Raw genomic sequence first — 21,438 nt, 5'->3', positions numbered from 1 at the left:
TAGATCTGGTAAACAGAGTACCTGAGGAACTATGGATGGAGATTGTAATATTGTACAGAAGGCAGTGATCAAAACTATACCAGAGAAAAAGACATGGAAGAAGGCCAAATGATTGTCTGAAGAGCCCTTATAAATAGCTGAGAAAAGAAGAGAAGAGAAAGGCAAAGGAGAAAGGGAAAGATATACCCATTTGAATGCAGAGTTCCAGAGAACGGTAAGGAGAGATACGAAAGCCTTCTTAAGTGAACAATGCAAAGAAATAGAGGAAACCAATAGAATGGGAAAGACTAGAGATCACTTCGAAAAAATTGGAGATACCAAGGGAACATTTCATGGAAAGATGGGTACAACAAAGGACAGAAATGGCAAGGACCTATCATAAGCAGAAGAGATTAAGAAGAGGTGGTAAGAATAACAGAAGAACTTTATAATAAATGTCTATAACCCAGATGACCATCATGGTGTGGTCACTTACCTAGAGCTGAACATCCTGGAGTGTGCCATCAAATTAGCCTTAAAAAAGCATTACAATGAACAAAACTAGTGGAGGTGATGGAATTCCAGCTGATCTATTTCAAATCCTGAAAGATGCTGCTGCTAAAGTGCTGCATTCAATATGGAAAAATCAGCAGTGTCCACAGGACTGGAAAAGTCAGTTTCATTTCAATCTCAAAGAATATTCAAACTATCACATAATGGCCCTCATTTCACATGCTAGCAAGGTAATGCTCAACATCCTCCAAGCTAGGCTTCAATAGTACATGAATTGAGAACTTCCAGATGCACAAGCTGGCTTTTGAAGAGATAGAGGAACCAGAGTTCAAATTGCCAACATTTGTTGGATCTTGGAGAAAGCAAAGTAATTTCAGAAAAACATCTACTTATACTTCATTGACTATGCTAAAGCATTTGACTGTGTGAATCATAACAAACTGTGGAAAATAAAGAGATGGGAATACCAGACCACCTTACCTGTCTCCTGAGAAACCTGTTTGCATGTCAAGAATCAACAGTTAGAACCAGACATGGGATGATGACAGGTTCAAAATTGGGAAAGGAATATGTCAAGGCTGTATATTATCACCCTGCTTATTTAACTTATATACAGAGTACATCATGTGAAATGTCAGGCTAGATGAATCCCAAGTTGGAATCAAGACTGCTGGGAGAAATATCAACCACCTCCGATATGCAGATGATACCACTCTAGTGGCAGAAAGCAAAGAAGAACTAAAGAGCAGCTTGATGAGGGTAAAAGGGGAGAGAAAAAAGCAGGCTTAAACCTCAACATTTAAAAAACTAAGTTCATGGCATCTGGTCCCATCATTTCATGGCAAAGACATGGGGAAAAAGTGGAAACAGTGAAAGATTTTATTTTCTTGGGCTCCAAAATCACTGTGGGTGGTGACTGCAGTCACAAAATTAAGACTCTTGGTACTTGGAGAAAAAACTATGACAAACCTAAACAGGGACATCACTTTGTCAACCAAGATCCATATAGTCAAAGCTATGGTTTCTCCAGAAGTCGTGTATGTATGCGAGTTGTACCATAAAGAAGGCTGAGCACTAAAGAATTGATGCTTTCAAAATGTGGCACTGGAGAAAACTCCTGAGAGTCCATTGGACAGCAAGGAGATCAAACCAGTCAATCCTAAAAGAAATCAATCTTGAACATTCGTTGGAAGGTCTGATGCTGAAGTTCCAATCCTTTGGCCACCTGATGCAAGGAGCTGACTCACTGGAAAAGACCCTGATGCTGGGAAAGAGTGAAGGTAAATGGAGAAGAGAGTGACAAAGAATGAGATTGTTGGATGGTATCACCAACTCAATGGACATAAGTTTGAAGAAACTGCGGGAAATAGTGATGGACAGAGAAACCTGGCATGCTGCAGTCCATGCGGTCACAGGGATTTGAATATGACCTAGTGACTGAACAGCAGCAAATAATTTATCACCAAACCTGGGTCACCTAAAAGCTACATAGGTTGCTACTAATAATTACAACCTATGACATATGTAGACCTCTCTCAATCAAGCCTGAACATATGACCACTGTGTGAACTCATGATTTAAGAAAAAGAGATTATTGCCAAGAAACCTTGATTGAGATAATATTAATATTGTTGATGTAATACTAATCAGTTAACAATAAAGTCTGAGTTGACATGTCTCCTAGTCCAAGTATGAGCTTTTAATTTGTCCTATTAGAAGTAAAACATGATCATGATACTGTCAGATTTGTCAACTTCTTTTGTTTGGTCAGTGCAGAAAGGCACTCAAGTACCATATGTCAGAATCCCCTACCTTAAATAGATTTCTCCTAAAATCCATCAGTGACTCTCCTTTTTCATTTACAATATGATTGATTTGTGAAATGTGATTCATAACAGAAATTGTTAAACTATGACCCTTAGACTAAATCTAGCCCACAAGAATAGTCTCTACATCTTAAATAGTTGGCAAAAAGAATACTTCTTGAGATGTGAAAATTATATGAGATTCAAGTTTCAATATCTATGGATAAAGTTCTATTGAAACTCAACCATCCTCATTATTATTATTTTAAATATTATCTATGCCTGGTTTTGCAGTATAGCAGCAGAGCTGATTAGTTGCAACAGAGACCAAATGATCTACAATGCCTAAAATATTTATTATCTGGTCTTTGGAAAAAAAATGTTTGACAACTCTTGGGTTATATAAATATTGTAAAACTCATATGATATATAAAGTAAATATCTTGATATAAAATTTTAAAACATTCATTGCAGGATTATTACTCAAAAGTGGTCTCATGAGTAAGTGGCAGACATGTTCTAGTTGCCTAGAATGTATCACTGAAGAAAATGAGGTGCCAGCCCTTATGGAACTTACATTCTGGCAAGGGGAAACTGTAAAAAATCAATCAACATAATAAATAAGTAAATTATAGAGCATGTTGGAAGATGGTAAGTTCTATGGAAAAAGAAAAGGTAGAGAGGACGGAGAATACACCTGGTAGAATAGGGGATAGGTGTGCTTTGTTCTGGAGAAGGAAATGGCAACCCACTCCAGTGTTCTTGCCTGGAGAATCCCATGGACAGAGAAGCCTGGTAGGCTGCAGTCCATGGGGTCGCACAGAGTCGGACACGACTGAAGCGACTTGGCAGCAGCAGCAGCAGTACTTTCTTCTTCAATTTGTTTCCCTAACTTTAGTAATTTATTATCATTTTTCTTCCAAATTTCTTTTGTAAATATAGGACCAATCATATACTTTAAGTATTTTCTGTTTTAAGACACTTGATAGAGGGGAAGGCGCCAAGATGGCGGAGGAGTAGGACAGGGAAACACTTTCTCCCCACAAATTCATCAAAAGAGCATTTAAACGCCGAGTAAATTCCACAAAACAACTTCTGAATGCCGGCAGAGGACATCAGGCACCCAGAAAAGCAACCCAACTCCTCGAAAGGAGGTAGGAAAAAATATTAAAGACAATAAAAGAGACAAAGAGGGAGGGACGGAGTTCCGTCCGGGAAGGAGTCTTAAAAGAGAGAAGTTTCCAAACACCAGGAAACCTTCTCACTGCCGAATCCGTGCGAGCTTTGGAAGCACAGAGGACAACATAACAGGGAGAAAAAATAAATAAACAATTAAAACTCGCAGATTGCAGGCCCTACGATAACTCCTCCAGCGGAGAAGCAGCGCAGACGCCTGCATCCGCCATTAGCAGCGGGGCTGGGCAGGAGGCGCGGCACAGGCTGCATCGCTTAGAGTAAGAATCTGGCCCGAATACCTGAGCGCTATTTGAGCGAAATAATTTGGGCTAGCAAACCAGACTGTGGGATATCTACCATGCGAAAAAGCCAGCCTAACCTAAGACACCGCCAGCCAGCGTCGGAACAAAGGACTAAACAGAGGTAGCCGGCTGCAAACCTTCCCCCCTCCGCTGACAGGCAGCCAGAGCGGAAGGGGGCAATCGCAGCCCCAGAGAGACATTATCTATAAAACTGGCTTCTTTGCTAACTAAAACTTATTGGGGTCTGGGCGGTCAACATCTGCCTGAGAAGGTGCGCCGGTTTTACACCCAGATAACCAAGTGGCGGGAGGCGATAAGTCGCAGCATTGCGCTCGCCAAACACCTCATCACCTGAGCTGCTCGGACCTGGGAAGAGCACAAAAAGCGCAGCCCCAGCTGAGTCTGCGCCTCTGAGGACTACCTGAGTGCCTGAACCTGAGCGGCTTGGACCTGGGAGGTGCATGCAACCCAGGGCCAGCCTCGGATTGTTCCCAGCGGAACAACCTGGAGCTTGAGCAGTGTGGGCAGGGAGGCTACACGCGCCGTGGCGAGGGGCAGACCCAGTGTGGCTGAGGCACTGCGGCGCCGCGCCAGTGTCATTTGTTAGCAGCATCCCTCCCTCCCTCCCCATAGCGCGACTGAACAAAGAGAAGAAATACAGCTCCACCCACAGAACACCGACACAAGCTTCCCTAACCAGGAAACCTTGACAAGCCACCTCTACATACCCACACACAGCGAGGAAACGCCACAGTAAAGAGAACTCCACAAACTGCCAGAATACAGAAAGGACTCCCAAACTCAGCAATTTAAACAAGATGAAGAGACAGAGGAATACCCAGCAGATAAAGGAACAGGATAAATGCCCACCAAACCAAACAAAAGAGGAAGAGATAGGGAATCTACCTGATAAAGAATTCCAAATAATGATAGTGAAATTGATCCAAAATCTTGAAATTAAAATGGAATCACAGATAAATAGCCTGGAGACAAGGATTGAGAAGATGCAAGAAAGGTTTAACAAGGACCTAGAAGAAATAAAAAAAGAGTCAATATATAATGAATAATGCAATAAATGAAATTAAAAACACTCTGGAGCCAACAAATAGTAGAATAACAGAGGCAGAAGATAGGATTAGTGAATTAGAAGATAGAATGGTAGAAATAAATGAATCAGAGAGGATAAAAGAAAAACGAATTAAAAGAAATGAGGACAATCTCAGAGACCTCCAGGACAATATTAAACGCTACAACATTCAATCATAGGGGTTCCAGAAGAAGAAGACAAAAAGAAAGACCATGAGAAAATACTTGAGGAGATAATAGTTGAAAACTTCCTAAAATGGGAAGGAAATAATCACCCAAGTCCAAGAAACCCAGAGAGTCCCAAACAGGATAAACCCAAGGAGAAACACCCCAAGACACATATTAATCAAATTAACAAAGATCAAACACAAAGAACAAATATTAAAAGCAGCAAGGGAAAAACAACAAATAACACACAAGGGAATTCCCATAAGGATAACAGTTGATCTTTCAATAGAAACTCTTCAAGCCAGGAGGGAATGGCAAGACATACTTAAAATGATGAAAGAAAATAACCTACAGCCCAGATTACTGTACCCAGCAAGGATCTCATTCAAGTATGAAGGAGAAATCAAAAGCTTTTCAGACAAGCAAAAGCTGAGAGAATTCTACACCACCAAACCAGCTCTCAACAAATACTAAAGGATATTCTCTAGACAGGAAACACAAAAATGGTGTATAAACTCAGACCTAAAACAATAAAGTAAATGGCAACGGGATCATACTTATTAGTAATTACCTTAAACATAAAATGGGTTGAATGCCCAACAAAAAGACAAAGACTGGCTGAATGGATACAAAAACAAGACCCCTACATATGTTGTCTACAAGAGACCCACCTCAAAACAGGGACACATACAGACTGAAAGTGAAGGGCTGGAAAAAGATTTTCCATGCAAATTGGGACCAAAAGAAAGCAGGAGTCACAATACTGGGTATCAGATAAATTAGACTTTAAAACAAAGGCTGTGAAAAGAGACAAAGAAGGTCACTACATAATGATCAAAGGATCAATCCAAGAAGAAGATATAACAATTATAAATATATTTCCACCCAACATGGGAGCACCGCATATGTAAGACAAATGCTAACAAGTATGAAAGGAGAAATTAACAATAACACAATAATAGTGGGAGACTTTAATACCCCACTCACACTTATGGATAGATCAACTAAACAGAAAATTAACAAGGAAAAAAAAAAAAAAAACATGTATCTATAAAGCTCACTAAAGCAAAGCACAGTAAAATGAGGTATGGCAATAAAAGGCATTAAATTTATCAAATAAAAAATAAATAAATAAAGTGCTGAAAAATTAAAAAAATAAATAAATAAAACGATAGTTGTAATTATTAAAAAAAAAAAAAAGGAGATAGATGAGAAAAAGTATGGCTGTAAGCTACTGGACTCTTGAACTTCTGGTGCTAACTAAAAAAAGTAATATACACACTTTAAGCAAACCAAAGCATAGAAGAATTTTTAGCATCTGTGTTCCCTAACCAACAATAGCTTTCTCTTCCTCTCTAAACTTAAACACCTACCCAATTTCTTTGTATAAATTTTTCTTTAAAAGAATAAACAAAAAGCAATCATGCTTAAAAAAAAAAAAAAAAAAATAGGATTAATTAAAGGAGATTGTCTACACAAAATATATATATATGTGTGTGTATATATATATATATACTTTTTCCTATTGATATCCACATATTCCACCTTCAAAAAACAATAAAAAACAGCAAGTGAATATACTGTATAATATAGATTTATTAATAATTATATATTGATTCTACTTCCTTTTGGCTGTTATTCATTTATTTATTCAAAAAACATTTATCAAATGTTTATCTTATGTCTGGCACTGAGTTAGTCAGTGCAATGTGCCCATGAGAATGACAAGTGTGATGGACATCTGGACAGTGGATACGGATAAGTGACAAGGGCCCACAGGAGGGTCAAAAAAGGCAGATCATTGATCTAGGGATCAGAAAATTCTAAAAAATTTTAAAAATTCTAAAAATGGGCTTCCCTGGTGGCTCAGATGGTAAAGAATCCACCTATAACGTGAGAAACCTGGGTTCAATCCCTAGGTTGGGAAGAAACCCTGGAGAAGGAAATGGCAACCCACTCCAGTATTCTTGCCTGGAGAATCCCCATGGACAGAGGAGCCTGGCGGGCTACAGTCCATGGGGTCGCAGTCGGACATGACTGAGCGACTAAACACACAGCGCAAATAGCTTATGAGTAGTTGCTGGATAGGCAAAATGGAGCAAGAGGAAGGAGACCAGTATTTAAACCACAGTGAACACGTTTGAAAGTAAAAGTGAGATGAAAAGTATAATCAAAGATCAGTGCTGTATTTCTGATAAGGAAACAGTGAGAAAATGGAAAATCTGGTTAGCTAGGGTTATATAATAAATAATGTATAGCCTTTGTTGAAGAATTTGTACATTTTTCCTAAATTTAACGTGAAGCCAGTTGAGGGGGGCTGGTGACAACTTATGTTTTGGAAAATTAACCTATGCTGCTTTCAGGGAAATGACTGAGAACTGTCACTTACCCAAACGGGAATTAACAATTGCCGTTTTATATATATATATATATATATATATATATACAAAATATATATGCCTTGTATATGTAACAAAAACAAGGATGGTTGGGAGAAGTAGAAGAGTTGTTCATATTTAAAAGATGGAGTCAATAGAGTTTGGTGATTGATAATGATAGACAAATGAATGGCTATGTCTGATTTCTGACTTCTTGGCAATTAGATTTATGGTGCTATCAATCAAAAAAAAAAAAAAAAAAAAGACACTTGATAGAAAACAAAATTCCTAACTATAGGACTTATGTGTCCTCTGTGTTACTGGGAAAGAAAAAGAAGAAATCCAGATAAAATGTTGTAAACCTTGGAACACTTCCAGAAACAGAAACTCAATTGTAAAGATGATTGAGGAGACTCCTTTGCAGATAATGTATATAATCTTCTAAGCTGAACCCTGGGTACAGATCAGTAGTTTTCCAACATATTAAATGGAAATAAGTAATTTTTTTTTTAACAATGTCCTGTTGTAGCATTGTATCAATAATAGTAGCTCATCTAACAGCTAGCTATTCTATGGCCCAACAAGTGAAAAACCATTCACCAATACAATTTCTAATCAATCTTTTAACTACTCAAAAGAATCTGTGTTTAGACAGTTTAGAACATCTCCTGCCTCTCACAGTTGGGAGGCTCTGAACAATCACATGTGGCCGGAAAAACCTATTCAGGCAGGCTAGAGGATTTCCAAAGGAGTTTGTAGGTTAAACACTGTCACACCCAGGAATTATTAACTGGAACTGTAAGCTAACTCTTTTTTCAGAGAGAGGTAGTGGGGAGAGCCCCCCGTAAAGTCAGAGGTTTAGGTGAAAGCACAAGCAGAAAGGAGGCAGACTCTGGTTTTGGGGGTATATGCTCGAGAATTTCCAGGGGGACTCCTGAAGCTCGATCCCGCCTTTGCGTATGCCGAGCCTCCTTCCTCATGACCTTTGTCATGGGCGGAGTTCCTCACTGGCTCCCAGCAGTGATAGAATTCCAGTTGAGCTATTCCAGATCCTGAAAGATGATGCTGTGGAAAGTGCTGCACTCAATAGGCGGTGCATGGGCTTATTTCTGGGCTTTCTATCTGTTCCATTGGTCTATATTTCTGTTTTTGTGCCAGTACCATACTGTCTTGATGACTGTAGCTTTGTAGTATAATCTGAAGACAGGAAGATTGATTCCTCCAGCTCCATTCTTCTTTCTCAAGGCTGCTTTGGCTATTCTGAGTGTTTGTGTTTCCATATGAATTGAGAACTTTTTTGTTCTAGTTCTGTGAAGAATGCCATTGGTAATTTGATAGGGATCATATTGAGTCTGTAGATTTCATTTCATAGTATAGTCATTTTCACAATATTGATTCTTCTTACCCAGAAACATGGGATATCTCTCCATCTGTTTATGTCATCTTTGATTTATTTCATCAGTGTCTTATAATTTTCTGGGTACAGTTATTTTGTCTCCTTAAGTAAGTTTATTCCTAGATATCTAATTCTTTTTGTTGCAATGGTGCATGGGATTGATTCCTTAATTTCTCTTTCTGATTTTTCATTGTTAGTATATAGAAATGCAAGTGATTGCTGTGTATTGATTTTGCATCCTGCGACTTTGCTAAATTCACTGATTAGCTCTGCTAATTTTCTGATAGCATTTCTCAGGTTTTCTACATAAAGTATCATCTCATCTGCAAACAGTGAGAGTTACTTCTTTTCCAATCTGGATTCATTTTCTTTCTTTTTCTTCTCTCGTTGTAGCTCGAGCTTCCAAAACTATGTTGAACAATAGTGGTGAAAATGAACACCCTTGTCTTGTTCCCGATCTTAGGGGCAATGCTTTTAGTTTTTTCACCATTGAGAATAATGTTTGCTGTAGGTTTATCATACATGGCTTTTACTAAGTTGAGGTAGGCTCCTTCTATGCCCATTTTTTGAAGAGTTTTAATCATAAGTGGGTGCTGAATTTTGTCAAAGGCTTTTTCTGCATCTGAGATTATCAAATGGTTTTTATCTTTCAATTTGTTAATATGGTGTATCACATTGGTTGATTTGCATATATTGAATAATCCTTGCATCCCTGGAATAAACCCAACTTGATCATAGTGAATGAGCTTAATGTGTTGTTAAATTCTGTTTGCTAAAATTTTGTTGAGGATTTTTGCATTTATGTTCATCAGTGATATTGATTTACAGTTTTCTTTTTTGGGGTTGTCTTTGTCTGGTTTTGGTATCAGGGTGATGGTGGCCTTGTAGAATGAGTTTGGAAGTGCTCCTTCCTCTGCAATTTTTGGAAAGAATTTTAGAAGGATAGTCATTAGCTCTTCTCTAAATGTTTGATAGAATTCTCCTGTGAAGCCATCTGGTCTTGTGCTTTTGTTTTTTGGGAGATTTTTGATCACAGCTTCAATTTCATTATCTGTAATTGGGTTGTTCATAATTTCTATTTCTTCCTAGTTCAGTCTTGGAAGATTGAACGTTTCTAAGACTCTGCCCATTTCTTCCAGGTTATCTGTTTTGTTGCCATATAGTTGATCATAATAGTCTCTTATAATCCTTTGTATTTCTGCCTTGTCTGTTGTAACCTCTCTTTTTTCATTTCTAATATTGTTGATTTGATTCTTGTCTCTTTTTTCTTGATGAGTCTGGATAAAGGTTTGCCGATTTTGTTTATCGTCTCAAAGAACCAGCTTTTAGTTTTATTAATCTTCACTATTGTTTCTTTCATTACTTTTTCATTTATTTCTGCTCGGATCTTTATGATTTCTTTCCTTCTGCTATTTTTTTTTGGGGGGGTTCTTTTTTCAGTTGTTTTAGGTGTAAAGTTAGGTTGTTTATTCAATGGTTTTCTTGTTTCTTAAGATAGAATTGTTTTGCTATAAACTTCTCTCTCAGAAATGCTTTCACTGAATCCCATAGGTTTTGATTTGTAGTGTTTTCATTGTCATTTGTTTCTAGGAATTTTTTGATTTCCCTTTTGATTTCTTCAGTAATGTGTTGGTTATTTAGAAACATATTGTTTAATTTCCATGTGCTTGTGTTTTTTTGCAGTTTTTTTCTTGTGATTGATATCTAGTCTCATAGTGTTGTTGTCAGAAAAGATGCATGATGCTATTTAAATTTTCTTAAATTTACTGAGATTTGACTTGTGATCCAAGATGTGGTCTATCCTGGAGAATGTTCCATGTCCACTTGAGAAGAAAGTGTATTCTTCTGCATTTGGATAGGATGTCCTGAAGCTATCAAGGAGATCCATATCATCTAATGCATCATTTAAGACTTGTATTTCCTTATTAATTTTCTGTTTTGATAATCTGTCCATTGGTGTGAGTGGGGTGTTAAAGTCTCCTACTATTATTGCATTACTGTCAATTTCTCCTTTTATGTCTGTCAGTGTTTGTCTTATGTATTGAGGTGCTCTTATGTTGGGTGCATAGATATTTACAATTGTTATGTCTTCCTTTTGGATTGATCCCTTGATTATTACATAGTGTCCTTCCTTATCTCCTGTAATCTTCTTTATGTTAAGGTCTATTTTGTTTGATATGTGGATTGCTACTCCAGCTTTCTTTTTTTCCCATTTGCATGGAATATATTTTTCCATCCTCTCAATTTCAGTCTATATGTGTCTTTAGGTCTGAAGGGGGTTTCTTGTAGACAACATATGTAATGGTCTTATTTTTTTATCCATTCAACCAGTCTGCATCTTTTGGTTGGAGCGTTTAATCCATTTACATTTAAAGTAATTATTGATATATAGGTTCCTATTGCCATTTTCTTAATTGTTTGGGGTTGAATTTTTAGATATTTTTCTTCTCTTGTATTTCTTGACTATATAAGTCCCTTTAATATTTGTTATAAAGCTGGTTTTGATACTGAATTCTCTTAACTTTTGCTTGTCTGAAAAACTTTTTATTTCTCCATCAATTTTTAATGAGATCTCTGCCAGGTACAGTAATCTTGGTTGTAGATTTTCCTCTTTTAGTACTTTAAATATATCCTGCCATTCTTCTGACCTGCAGAGTTTCTGCTGAAATATCAGCTGTTAAACATACAGGATTTCCTTTGTATGTTACTTGTTGTCTTTCCCTTGCTGCTTTTAATATTCTTTCTTTGTGTTTAATCTTTGTTAGTTTGATTAGTATGTGTCTTGGCATGTTTCTTCTTGGTTTTATCCTGTATGGGACTCTTTGTGCCTCCTGGACTTGATTGACTTTTTCCTTTTCCGTGTTGGGGAAAATTTCAACTATAATCTCTTCAAAAATTTTCTCATACCCTTTCTTTTTTTTTTTTTTTTATTTTTATTTTTTTTTAAACTTTATATAATTGTATTAGTTTTTTTTCTCTTCTTCTGGGCCCCTATTATTCAAATGTTGGTGCATTTAATATTGTCCCAGAGGTCTCTGAGACTGTCCTCAGTTCTTTTCATTCTTTTTACTTTATTCTGCTCTTCAGAAGGTATTTCCACCATTTTATCTTCCAGCTCACCAATTCGTTCTTCTGCTTCAGATATTCTGCTATTGGTTCCTTCTAGAGTATTTTTAATTTCGGTAATTGTGTTGTTTGTCTCTGTATGTTTATTCTTTAATTTTTCTAGGTCTTTGTTAATTTATTCTTGCATTTTCTCCGTTCTGTTTTCAAGTTTTTTTTTTTTTTAAAATCACATTTACTATCACTATTCTGAATTCTTTTTCAGGTAGTTTGCCTATTTCCTCTTCATTTATTTGAACTTCTGTGTTTCTAGTTTGTTCCTTCATTTGTGTAGTATTTCTCTGCCTTTTCATCATTATTATTTTTTTAAACTTATTTTGGTTGAGGTCTCCTTTTCCCAGCCTTCAGACTTCCCTGGCTCAGACCGTAAAGCATGTGCCTACAATGCGGGAGACCCAGGTACAATCCCTGTGTCGGGAAGATCTCCTGGAGAAGGAAATGGCATCCCACTCCAATATTCTTGCTTTGAAAATCCCATGGACAGAAAAGCCTGATAGGCTACAGTCCATGGGGTCGCAAAGAGTTGGACACGACTGAGTAACTTCACTTTCTTTCTTTCTTTCCCAGGCTTCAAGGTTGAATTTTTTCTTCCTTTTGGTTTCTACCTCCCTAAGGTTGGTGCAGTGGATTGTTTAAGCTTTGTATAAGGTGAGATTTATGCTGAGTTTTTCTGTTTGTTTGTTTGTTTTTCCTCTGATGGGCAAGGCTGTGTGAAGTGGTAATCCTGTGTGTTGATGATTAGGTTTTATTTTTGTTTTGTTTCTTGTTTGGATGAGGCATCCTGCACAGGGTGATACTACTGGTTGGGTGATGCCAACCAGTATTCAAGTGGTTTCTTTTGTGGGAGTTCTCACTATTTGATACTCCCATGGGTTAGTTTTGTGGTAGTCTATGGTCTTGGAGTCAGTGCTCCCACTCCAAAGGCTCAGGTTTGATCTCTGTTTAGAAACTAGTTTTTGTAGCTCAGAAATGGCTCACTTCCTGCTTCACTCTTCAAAGCTGTTGTGTTCTATAAATGAAGCAGCTACTCCTTCCAAGAACAGAGTAGCGGTCAGCCCCCCATGACCTGCCTCCGGCAGTGGACTGCCCTTAGAGACTTCAGCAGGGGGATTCCCCAAGTTCCTGGCTGCTTAAGGGCCCAATGGGCACCTTGTCTACCTCAGCTCCTGAGTGCCAACTGCCACGTCCACCCATCATCTTACCATCTCATTCTCACCATTTGCTTTTTAATTATATGTACAGTTTGTTTGAGACAATTCTTTAAGAGTCATTCTGATCTCATTGGGCTTCCCAGGTGGTGCTAGTGGTAAAGACCCCACCTGCCAATGCAGGAGACACAAGAAATGTGGGTTTGATCCTTTGGTAGGGAAGATCCCTGGAGGAGGGCGAGGCAATCCACTCCAGTATCCGATCCATTCTCCAGTATTTTAGCCTAGAGAATCCCTTGAACAGAGGAGACTGGCAGGCTACAGTCAGACATGACTGAAGCAATTTAGCACGCATGCACTGATCTTATTTGTAAAGATGGAAACAGGTGAAGATGACATTGCCACTGTCATCTGTATCCAATCCAGGGCTAAGTTGAAGCTGGAAAGGTTCACTCCACTCAGTTTTGTCTTCTCCTCAGAGTATCTCTCTCTCATTATTTCTGTAACCCCTTCATTCACAACTTATGGAGTTCCCTCTATGTATGGAAATCTGCTAGGTACCAACAAAGACACAAAAACAAATGAAGAATTCAAAGCAAGAAAGAAAATAAAACAGAAGATAAAAATCCCAATGTTTGCAGAATTTGCATTGTGGAAGAAATACTCATAAAATTAGACTTTATCAGAATTTCTGAGTTCAGCAATCTTTCTTTAAATTTTTATTTCTTCATTAAGAAGTATAAATAAATACAATTTATCATGTCAATGAAAAAATGTACTTTTTAAAGTGGGTCTACCCACTAAAACAATCTTTCACTAGCATAGTCCTTGGAAAAAACTAGTAATTGTAGCTTCAGATTTCTTTTTAGGTTTAACTCTTTTAAAAATGAATTATAATTGACACATGACATATTAGCTTCAGGTGTAAAACATAAAGTTTCAATATTTGTATATATTGCAAAATTATCACCACAGCAAGTGTAGTTAACATCTATTACCACACATAATTATAAATTTTTTTCTTAAGATAAAGACTTTTAAGATCTACTCTTTTAACTTTCAAATATACAACACAGTATTATTAACCATAGTCACCATGCTGTACACTACATCCACAGGACTTTATTTTATAACTGGAAGTTTTTATCTTTTCATCCTCTTCATTCATTTCACTCACCTCCTACCCTCTGCCTCTAGCCACCACCAACCTGTTCTCTGTATGCTTAAAAAAAAAAAAAGATTCCACATATAACAGATCACACAGTATTTACTTTTCTTTCTGTGACTTATTTCACTTAATATAATATCCTCAAGATCCAGTATATTTAATTCAGTCATGTTTCATTTATCCTTTTAAAAGGACCTCTGTAGATTGAATAATGCATTATTTGAATGCCTGTACCATGGTCACCTGTAATGTCATGTGAAAGTCTCTTCAGTGACACCTAGACAATTTTTCTCCCTGCTAACTTTCCCTCTGATTATTTACTTGAATATAATATGCAATGCCCAAATTTACAGAGGTGCCAGATTATTATATTAATTAAATATTTTAAGGTGATGGTAATATGAAGAGGAAAAATTTTTCGGAATCATATAAAACAATTTTATAACTTGAATAGTCTGCCTGCATCTCCTTAGATTCCTTACCCTCTGAGCCACCTGGAAAGCCCTGAATAGAGTTTACATAATATAAGAAAGGGTTTCTCTGCTGGCTCATATGGTAAAGAATCTGTCTGCAATGCAGAAGACCCAGGTTCTATCCCTGGATGGGGAAGATTTCCCAGAGGAGGGAATGGCAAACCATTCTATTTGTTTGTTCAAACAAGTTCAAACTCTTGTTTGGAGAATCCCATGAACAGAGTAACCTGGCGGGCTACAATTTATGAAGTCACAAAGAATTGGACATGACTGAGCGACAAACACTAAGCCACTTATATAAAAACAACATATTTTATGGAATAGAATCAGATATTTTATTTTAAAATCAACGCAAAGTATCTTTGTTTCTTCCCATTTTGTACAAGGCTCAGTGTTTTGTCCTTGAAAGATATTTGTTTACAGAAAAAGTTGTGTGTGTGTGTATGTTGAATAACTGTGTTTAATCAAGTCAGATACAGTCTGTGGGGAACAGAAAATTGAAGCAGAAAGCCCATTAAGAAATCAGAAGGAAGTTACCAGGTTACAGACTCAATGCAGCCAATAAATATATTAAATAATTAATATAAATAATTAAATAAAATTTAAAAATGGAATAAAGATGAGAGGTCAGGAGCTTAACACTAGGTGGAGAAGAAGAAATATTGGATCACAAGAGGATCAAAATAAGACAGAAATCAAGTCTCAGATTACAGTGCCTTGGACTTAAAACAGATTCCACTTGGTGGTATCACCTACAAGCTATTGAACTTACAGAATCTTGACAGGATCAGATTTTTCTGAGAAACACTGAAGCAGAATAGAATTTTATGGTCCCCTCACCCCACCCCATTTCCCCAGTTAGCCTTGGTGAATAAATTTCAGCCAACAAATGTTTAATCAGAGAAATGAGAAAATGCAGAAGCAAAGGAACAGTCAAAGAAAACCACATAATAATAGTTTGGTCATTAAGTACAGTCGAGAACCTTTAGTCCCTTCTCAAGGACTTTAGATAATATCATGAGACGTATCCCATGAGCTGTCTTATAAATACTGAAGCCCCTACAAAGTGGAGGAAGGTGGAAGAAGTTTACTACATGATGACCAGATTGTAGCCCTGACATAAGTTGCCTCAAGGAAATGGGAACAAACTACCTCTAGGGACTGAAGGTTAACTGTACTTCAAACAATCAAGATGAAACTGATTAGACCATCGATGACCTATTTCAAAATGACTGTTAGAGCTGACTGCACTGTTTCTGCATATAGCCCCTCCATCCATTTATGAAAGCTCTTGTCCACTAATTATCAGTGGGGGTGGGGGAGTTGGTGTTTGGATGGAAACCTGCCTTCCCCATCCCCAGTTGCTGATATCCAAAATAAAACAAACTTTCTTTTTCACCAACCTGGCCTCTTTATTGGCCTTTAAGTGGCAACCTGCCAAAGCCACTTGTCTCTAGGATTATCCCTGTTTCTCCCCTACTTGGCACTGGCTGCTAACCTATGTTTTTCCTTGGTGGAATGGAAATGTACACCTGCATCAGCTGGTGAGTCCCAGGACTGAGTAAATCCACCAGTGGGCACTCAAGCAAATGTCCCTTTTGAGCACCACGTATTATTTGGGTATTTTGCCAACTGGAAGGAACATGTGGCTGATGCTAAGGATCATTTTGTAGGCAATGATTGGTATTTGGGTATTTACCAATTAAGTCTTATCTCTGTCTACCCTAGAGGGTCATTTGTGAGCACTGAGTGTCTCTTGGGCATTTTGCTAATTGATTCTGCCATGTGTTTACCATTGATGAATGTGTTGGAGAAATGTTTTTTTGGGGACTCTGCATCTGTCATCCTCTCAAAAGATTTGGGACAGATTTGTGTTTCAGTGTGTGAATGTGTATTCCATCTGTGTGATTGATATTCTTGTTGCATTTTGTAAATTGTGAAATTCAGGTTCTATTCATTAAGAAAACATTTGTTATGACATTACAACTAAGGAGAAAGAAAAATTAACCAATTCATGGCAACAGCATTTTTAAGACTCTAGAAAAAATTGTTTAAGATGAAACTTTTTGAAATTCTAAAACTGGTTCTTTTGGCACATGCAGTGAAAGTTTCCTTAATAAAATACTTTCCCCCCCAAAATTTTGAGCTGGAGAGACCAAAAATATGTTTAGGAGAAAACTTGAAGTTAACTCTACTATGTCCTTGACACACAAACATAACTCATATTACTTGGGATATCAGGCTTGGGTTAATAAGTAAAAGCCATATATGAAATGAATCACCAGTCCAGGTTTGATGCATGATACTGGATGCTTGGGGCTGGTGCACTGAGACGACCCAGAGGGATGGTAGGGGGAGGAGGAGGAGGAGGGGTTCAGAATGGGGAACACATGTATACCTGTGGTGGATTCATGTTGATGTATGGCAAAGCCAATGCAATATTGTAAAGTAGTTGACCTCCAATTAAAATTAAAAAAACAAACAAACAAAAAAAAACTAAAAGCCAAGGGGAAGAAAAGGAGAAAAGAAAAAAAGTCATTTAAAAGTGTAAATTTTAAATAAACTGATAAGTTTACTTGCAATGTCTAATGCATTCCAATTCCAAAGAAGTGTAGTGCCAAAGAATGTACAAACTACTATACAATTGTGCTTATTTTCCATGCTAGTAAGGTTAAGCTAAAAATCCTTCAAGCTAGGCTTCAGCAGTATGTGAACTTAGAACTTCCAGATGTGACAAGCTAGGTTTAGAAAAGGCAGAGGAATCAAAGATGGCAATAATCGTTGGATCATAGAGAAGCAAGCAAATTCCAGAAAAAAACATCTATTTCTGCTTCAGTGACTACACTAAAGCCTTTGGCTGTGTGTATTACAACAAACTAGAAAATTCTTGAAGAGATGGGAATACCAAAACATTTTGGTTTAATAAAGTTGTTAAATTTCTTGTGTATGTTATAAATGCATGCTTTACAAAGTTTCTATAATTCTTCATATGTTTAAACAAAAGTCATCTCTGTATTGTCAAACATGGTAACTAATGTCTTGTGTTGCTGGGTTTGCTAAATCTTTTTCTGAAAAAAAAGGAAGCTAGAGGTTGAAAAATGGCTTTAGAAAGAAAGAAAGACTATTATTTAACCTTTATTGATTCTAAATGAAGAATTGTGATTTGGGAAATTAAATAAACCTCTACCTAAAGTATTGTTGTTGTTTAGCCACTAAATTGTTTCTGACTCTGTGTGATCCCATGGATGCCAGGCTCCTCTGTCCATGGGATTTCCCAGACAAGAATATCAGAGTGGGTTGCCATTTCCTTCTCCAGGGTCTTCCTGACCCAGGAATCAGACCTGCATCTCCTGCATTGGCAGGTGGATTCTTTTACCAGGGAAGTCCACTCTTATATATAGAAAACTCTAAAGACTCTACCAGAAACTCTTAGAGCTAATAAATGAATTTGGTAAGGTTGTAGATTCAAAATCAACACACAAAAACTAGACAGCTTCATGCCAAAAATTAAATTAGAACACTTCCTAATACTATACACAAAAATAAACTCAAAATGGATTAAAGATCTAAATGTAAGGCCGGAAAGTATAAAATGCTTAAAGAAAAGCACAGGCAGAAAACTCTTTGAAATAAATTAGAGCGAACCTCTTTGACCCACCTCATACAGTAATGAAAATAAAAACAAAAATTAAAAAAAAAAAACCTAATTAAACTTAAAAGCTTTTTCATAGTAAACTATAAGCAAAATGAAAAGACACCTCTTAGAATGGAAGAAAATAATTGAAAACAAAACAACTGCAAAGGATTACTATCCAAAATATACAAGCAGTTCATGCAGCTCTACATCAGTAAGACAACCCACTCAAAAAATGGGCAGAATACCTAAACAGACACTTCTTCAAAGAAGACATACAGATGGCCAACAAGCACATGTTCAATATTGTTCATTTAAAAAGAAATGCATACCAAAACTGAATTGAGGTATCACCTCACACTGGTCAGAATGGCCATCATTGAAAAATCTATAAACAATAGATGCTGCAGAGAATATGGAGAAAAGGGAATCCTTTTGCACTTTTGGTGGAAATGTAAATTGATACAGTCACTATGGAGAACAGCATGGAGGTTTGTTTTAAAGCTAAGAGTAAACCTAACATATGACACACCAACCCCACTACAGGGTATACATCCTGAGAAAACCATAATTCAGACACATGTACCTCGATGTTCATTACAGCATTATTTACAATAGCCAAGGAATGGAAACAACCTAGATGTTTATCAATAAATGAACAGATTAAGAAGTTGTGGTACTATTCAGGAGTTGTGGTATTACTCAGCCATAAAAAGGAACAAAACTTGAGTCAGTTGTAGCGAGGTGGATGAACCTCGAGGCTGTCATACAGAGTGAAGTGAGTCAGAAAGAGAAAAATATCGTATGTGAACACACACACACACACACACACACATATGTGGAATTTAGAGAAATGGTACTGATGAACCTATTTCCAGGGCAGGGATAGACACTAGACATAGAGAATGAACTTGTGGACATAGCAGGGGAAGGAGAGAGTGGGATGAATTGAGAGCAGTATTCACACACACACACACACACACACACACACATATATACTAACACATGTAAATAGATAGCACTTCCTGTATAGCACAGGAAGTTCAGCTCACTGCTCTGTGATGTCCTAGAGAGGTGGGATGGCAGGGTGGGAGAGAGGCGCAAGAGAGAGTGTATGTATACTTATATTTGATTCATGAGAAACCTATATGCAGGTCAGGAAGCAACAGTTAGAACTGGACATGGAACAACAGACTGGTTCCAAATAGGAAAAGGAGTACATCAAGGCTGTATATTGTCACCCTGCTTATTTAACTTATATGCAGAGTACATCATGAGAAATGCTGGGCTGGAAGAAGCACAAGCTGGAATCAAGATTGCTGGGAGAAATATCAATAACCTCAGATATGCAGATGACACCACCCTTATGGCAGAAAGAGAAGAGGAACTAAAAAGCCTCTTGATGAAGGTGAAAGAGGAAAGTGAAAAAGTTGGCTTAAAACTCAACATTCAGAAAATGAAGATCATGGCATCTGGTCCCATCACTTCATGGGAAATAGATGGGGAAACAGTGGAAACAGTGTCAGTCTTTATTTTTGGGCACTCCAAAATCACTGCAGATGGTGATTACAGCCATGAAATTAAAAGACGCTTACTCCTTGGAAGAAAAGTTATGACCAACCTAGATAGCATATTGAAAAGCAGAGACATTCCTTTGCCAACAAAGGTCCGTCTAGTCAAGGCTATGGTTTTTCCAGTGGTCATGTATGGATGTGAGAGTTGGACTGTGAAGAAGGCTGAGCACCGAAGAATTGATGCTTTTGAACTGTGGTGTTGGAGAAGACTCTTGAGAGTCCCTTGGACTGCAAGGAGATCCAACCAGTCCATTCTGAAGGAGATCACCCCTGGGATTTCTTTGGAAGGAATGATGCTAAAGCTGAAACTCCAGTACTTTGGCCACCTCTTGCGAAGAGTTAACTCATTGGGAAAGACTCTGATGCTGGGAGGGATTGGGGGCAGGAGGAGAAGGGGACGACAGAGGATGAGATGGCTGGATGGCATCACTGACTCGATGGACGTGAGTCTGAGTGAACTCCGGGAGTTGGTGATGGAAGGGGAGGCCTGGCGTGCTGCGATTCATGGGGTTGCAAAGAGTCGGACACGACTGAGTGACTGAACTGAACTGAACTGAATGCACAGCTAGAGAGGGAAATTGCAAACCACCGCAGTATTCTTGCCTGGAGAATCCCTTGGACAAGGAGCCTGGTGGGCTACAGCCCATTGGGTCACAGAGATTGGACATGACCGAGTGACTAACACACACACACACACACACACACACACACACACTATACAGCAGAAACTAACACAACATTATTGAGCAATCATTCTCCAATTAAAAATAAATTTAAAAAATCAACAAAATCGGTTTCATTTCTGTACACTAACAACAAACTATCTGAAAAGAAATTAAGAAAAAAATCTAATTTACAATAGCATCAACAAGAATAAAACTGAGGAATAAAGTTAGCCATGGAAATGAAAGATCTGTACACTAAAACCCAATAACCTTTGAGGGCAGAAATTGAAGAAGACACACATAAATAGAAAGATATCCTATGTTCATGACTTGGACTAAATATCAAAATCATGATACCTAAAACAATCTACAAATTCAATGCAATATTTATAAAAATTCCAATGGCATTTTTTAGAGAAATGGAAATACCACCCTGAAATTTGTATGGAACCACAAAGAAGCTAAAGCAATCTCAAGTTAGAAGAACAAAACAGGAGACATCATACTCCCTGATGTAAAAATATATTATAAAACTCTCATAATGGAAATAGTATGGTACAGTATAAAAACTTACACACATACTAACTGGAAGATATAGTACAGAAATAACCTCAAGTGTATATAGTCAAATAATCCTTTTGACAGAAATACCAAGAATACACAATGGGGAAAGGATAATCTTTTCAGTAAATGGTACTGGGAAAACTGGATAAGCCCATGCAAAAGGCTGAAAGTGTACTGTAGTCCTATGTCACATGCAAAAATCAACTCAAGTGTGTTTAAGACTGAAATGTGAGATCTGAAACCATTAAAGTCGTAGAGGAAAACATAGGGAATAAGTTCCTTGACG

The 21,438-nt window shown here is 37.5% G+C and overlaps 1 pseudogene; it reads right to left on the bottom strand.

Annotated features, from left to right (window-relative positions):
- Positions 1-21,438, bottom strand: part of LOC102277087 (flavin-containing monooxygenase 5-like) — a 70,640-nt pseudogene that overhangs the window by 41,532 nt on the left and 7,670 nt on the right.

This window comes from Bos mutus, chromosome 3 (assembly GCF_027580195.1).
Source record: "Bos mutus isolate GX-2022 chromosome 3, NWIPB_WYAK_1.1, whole genome shotgun sequence".
In the NCBI taxonomy this organism is placed as follows: Eukaryota; Metazoa; Chordata; class Mammalia; order Artiodactyla; family Bovidae; genus Bos; species Bos mutus.
This window is presented reverse-complemented; position numbering and strand designations above follow the sequence as displayed.